Raw genomic sequence first — 4,661 nt, 5'->3', positions numbered from 1 at the left:
TTTTTTAGCGAGTTTTTATAAATAAAAACCCTGACACATGGGACTCTATCATGGAGTAAGGGGAAGCTTTTTATTATAGTTTATGAATTTCAGGACATGCAGTTGCACAAACGGGACTATTTACAGAGACATTCCATCATCCTGAATGGACACTGGGACTGCACGAGGTAAGGAGGAAATGATGGGCTTTGCCTTGTCATTTATAAACAGCTTGGATGTAACCGTGGTGCGTCTGTAACACAGAAAATATGGTTAATTGTACATAACAGCTTTTTCATATCACCTAAAGCACAGTTAGCTTTATGTTACCAGTTTCCAGGGTTGGCGCCAAGGAAACAGATACTGTATTTCCTGAAAACAGGATAAAACGGATTGAAATGACGAGGCTGGCAATAAAAGAGAATCTGTTACAGGTATCAGGGTTGGCGCCAGGGCAACAGATACTGAGTTTCCTGAAAACAGGATAAAACGGATTGAAATGATGAGGCTGGCAATAAAAGTTGTGTTTCACAAATCCTCCAACAGTCTGTTCTGAAGTTGGATGTCACATATGCAAACAAACACTGAAGCGATTACACAATTTTTTCACTGTCTCCTGCTGGTAGCTTCCTGCTACTACAATGAAAATAATTGTGTTACATGTCAAATTCTGATATTTGAAATATGCATAAAAACACCACAATTATTTCAATAACAAGATAAATCAAAGAAAATGAATTACATAACACAAATAATCGTATTCTCTTGTGTATGTCACATGGTCCCCAACAAAAATAAAATGGCTCCTGAAATTTTGAACCACACAGAAAATGACAGTTGTACAAGCTGCTTAACACCTACTTAAAATAGTTTCAAAGGCAGGGTCCTGCTTCACAATCAATAACCCAGTGGAGAAAACTGCAGATATGGTGTAAACCCATATGGCCCTGTTGGGTATGACAATGAGACAAGGTCAGGTGATCCCCAAAGCAGGGAGGAAGGAACAGTGTATGTTCCCACAGTGTTCACAGCCAGGTGAGGTTGAAGGGAAGGTTGCCCAAGCCTGTCATACACCAACATTTGTCTTGGTCTCCTCTCTCTTGCCAATCCTCTTGGCTCCTCATGACATATATCATCCTCTTTTGCCTGAGGAGCCTGAGGATGGTCTTCCACCTCTGGTGCTCCATCTGTTCAAGGTTCCATACATGCTTGTCCTTCACCTGCTGTTGGTGAGCTGGAGTCAGGTAAGCATTCACTCCCAGCTTGGCTTTGTCTTCCTCTTATAGGTAATGAAGCAGCATGGGATAGGTGCTTACCCTCCAATTCTCTCCTTTCAGTCCCCCAAACTGGGTTAGATGGCTGGTCCGTCACAACATTCCACTGTTCCTTCCCTGATTCTCTACTAAGTAGGGCTACTGTGGGGGCTTGTATCTCCTCCCCGTGGGCAAGGTGTGAAACTGGCTCTGCCTGGCATGGATGATTGTCAGCTCTCCTTGCCATGTGTCCCTGATCAGAATGATGTGGTGGTATTCTCAGCAGGTAGCCCCAACTGCATTGGTCATCTTCAGAGTCATCTGATTTGTCACTCTGCATCCCGTCTCCTCGAATCACTAACTTCTGAATGTCTTTTCTGTAGTTTCCTCCTGGGTGCTGCATATTTTTCTTATGTCATACCCATGTCCAGCTGTGCACTGTGACCGTGAGACACGCAATTAATGAAGTGCACACGCTCACACACTACACTTTGTATTTCTCACGCTAAAAAGCTGTCTGCACATGTGTAAATGATATGATCAATAACAGAGACACGTCACTGATCAGGCGCCCCTCCGCTCCTTCACCTCCCCTCGAGCACGCGCGGGAGCACAACTGTTTTCATTTGAGTCGTGTTGTCATCTGATGACAGAGAGCTAAAGATGGAGAGGCAGAAAACTGAAGAGGCAGATGAAAGATGAAAGAAAGCTTTTTAAAGTGGTTGAAAGACAGCAGGAAGTTCTGTCTGAGCATCAAGAGGCCTGAAAAAGCTAATTAATAATACTTGCTTGACTATATGACTTAGAGGAGAAAAACACAAGTAAGGAATGAAGGAGACAGACATGAGGTCAGTGATCAGCTGCTGTAGAGGAGAGCAGAGATGACATCAGGTAGGAATAATTCTGCTAGTGAGGCCACAAAAACCTAGATACCCAGGAGGGTTCGAATTTCTGCTGACCATTACTGTGTCAGTTTGTGAAAAATAGTGCAGGCAGACATGGCAAGACCAACACCACAGAGGAGAAAGTGGACAAGAGAGGTGAAGATGATTATGATGATGAGGAAGAGGAACAGAGAGCTGCAGAGGAGAGGGTTGGGGCAAGACCTTACTCAGAAGATCCATCTGAATGGCCTTCACCACAGGAAGTGGGGGACTCATTGACTCATTCAGGCTGGTTGAGAATGACCCACAGAGATGTTCTGATGGGCCATACCCCATATCGGGTATTATATGTTATATCCATGAATAAAAAAAATGTATTCACGGAGGGTGGGTGGGTATGTGTCTGGATACCCCTCAGAAAGTACGTAGTTGCACCTCTGCATGTCCACTTTGCAAATGAATCATTCGTGTGCAAAGCTGCCGCTGATTCAGTCCTAGATTACTAAGCAGGATGTAAATATAATGTAAATATAATTTTGAATGTATTGTTTTTTCACTGACTCTGTAGTGCTAATATAAATCCCTGTGGTTCCAACCCTGAATAAAAGAGGAGGGTTGAATGTAGAGCTGGCAATTTAACAACACAAAACTGTCTTTTGGTTCAATTTGATATTCTAACAAATTAATTCATGTAGTGTGGGATCAGGCAAAGCAATAAAGTTATAAAATTATTTCATAAAGTTAATTTGTAGTTCTAAACATATTTTGAGTGTTTTTTACTCATTTTTTGTCTTGCCACTGTTGATATTCCTCTGTCCTGCAGCCTGATCAATATCACCAAATATACAAATTAGGTGATGACGTCAGCTAACAACTTCTAGCAGCTCAAAATCTCACTCCAAGCTCAGATCAAAACGAGCCTGATTTTAAGCAACTATGATATGTGTTTAATTCAAATTAATTTATCATAATTCAGGAAAATTATGTTGAATCTATGATGTTTGTGTGCATTTCTGGGAGTGGGTTTTTTGCATGATATTTTAAAGACATGATCAGCTGATGAATAGATATGCTGTGTCTGGCAAAACTTTTTATATACAACTGTATATATTTGGGCAGACAGACTTAAACACAGATAATGTAATACTTAAAATGTGAATGTGTGTGTGTGTGGTTGGAAGAGGGGGTGAAGGGGGGCAGTGGTGCTCGCTTCATGGTATGTTGTCCCACATTGACATTCCCAAATGTTGGCAAGTATGCTCGTGTCCGGAAATTACCATGAGACGGGTGAGTTCTATGTTTTTTGCAGACAGCCTGCACAGCTGCCTGTCTGCTTCCCACAATAACCTATCTACAGGTAATACTTACATTTCCGCCTGGAACTTATCTACCTGGAAAACCTTCACTTGTGACCACTTCCTGTACCACTCTCCTCCATGCTGGATTCCCTCGTCTTCCTGTAAGACAGCAACTATCATACTCACTCAATTATCATCACGAATTTCTATCAACCAAACCAGTACTCACCTCTTCCCTTCCCTTCCAGATCCTGGTTCCTGTCATTCACTGTAAATAAAGTCACTTACCTTTATCCGTTGCCTCCCGAGTCTGTCTGTCTGTCGCTGAGCTGCTCACTGTTGACTATTTGGTAAATCCTGACAGTTTTCATTTAGGACAGGGGTGGGCATTCCTGGTCCTCAAGGGCCGCTGTCCTTCATGTTTTACTTGTTTCCCTGCTCCAACACTTCTGATTCAGTGCTTAAATCACTTGTCCTACAGAAGCCAGTTAATCACCCATTGATTCGAATCAGGTGTGTTGGAGCAGAGAAACAAGTAAAACATGCAGGACGGCGGCCCTCAAGGACCAGGAATGCTTTCTGAAGTTACATATGCATTTGGCACAGTTTGGTACAGTTTAGATAGGACCTGGACTTTCCCTCAGAAAAACATCTCCACTATAGTGATTATTTTGTACTAATTTTCTAAAATTTGAACTCCACAACAATAAAACTTCATTCTACAGCCTCATTTGGTTTTTCCGGTCTCAGCACCCTTCCTCCATGTACAGTAAGTTGATGAAAAAAGAGAAAAATCTAGGAGAGAAAAAAATTCTTGAAATCAATAACTACTAATTGGTTAAAGTTACAATAATTTTGACTGCTCAGGCAAAAAATTCAAAGTGTTAACTTCACATGGAGCCTAATCTTTAGTTTGAAGCACAAAAGGCTGAAGAATATCATCTAATTTAATTTGGGTACGTCTTTTCCAGGCTTCTTGAGCTTTTTGAGGGGTGGTGGTAAGGGGTTAAAAGGAATGTTTTTCCGAATTATAATTGCAACACCACGAGCCTTGCAAGAAAATGTGGATTGATATATTTTGTCTACCCAACTACAACACAGAGATCTCTGTTCAGATGGTCGAATATGAGTCTCTTGAAGGAACAGCACATCAGCTGCTACAGATCTAAGGTGTGAAAAAACCTTAGCACGTTTAATTGAGTGTCCTAGTCCACGGACATTCCTTCCATTTTTGGGGCACGTTGGTG

At 41.8% G+C, this 4,661-nt stretch overlaps 1 long non-coding RNA gene across 1 annotated transcript; it reads right to left on the bottom strand.

The window, feature by feature from the left end:
* Positions 1-51: 51 nt before the first annotated feature.
* On the bottom strand, positions 52-3,819 carry LOC112450031. The gene is made up of 3 exons (XR_003038595.2): positions 3,703-3,819; positions 3,485-3,573; positions 52-232 (listed from the first exon to the last, which is right to left on the bottom strand). It is a non-coding gene; the product is annotated as an uncharacterized LOC112450031 (long non-coding RNA).
* Positions 3,820-4,661: the final 842 nt, after the last annotated feature.

Source organism: Kryptolebias marmoratus, linkage group LG17 (assembly GCF_001649575.2).
Source record: "Kryptolebias marmoratus isolate JLee-2015 linkage group LG17, ASM164957v2, whole genome shotgun sequence".
NCBI lineage: Eukaryota > Metazoa > Chordata > Actinopteri > Cyprinodontiformes > Rivulidae > Kryptolebias > Kryptolebias marmoratus.
The sequence above is the reverse complement of the archived record's forward strand: the minus strand, read 5'-3'. Positions and strand labels throughout refer to the sequence as shown.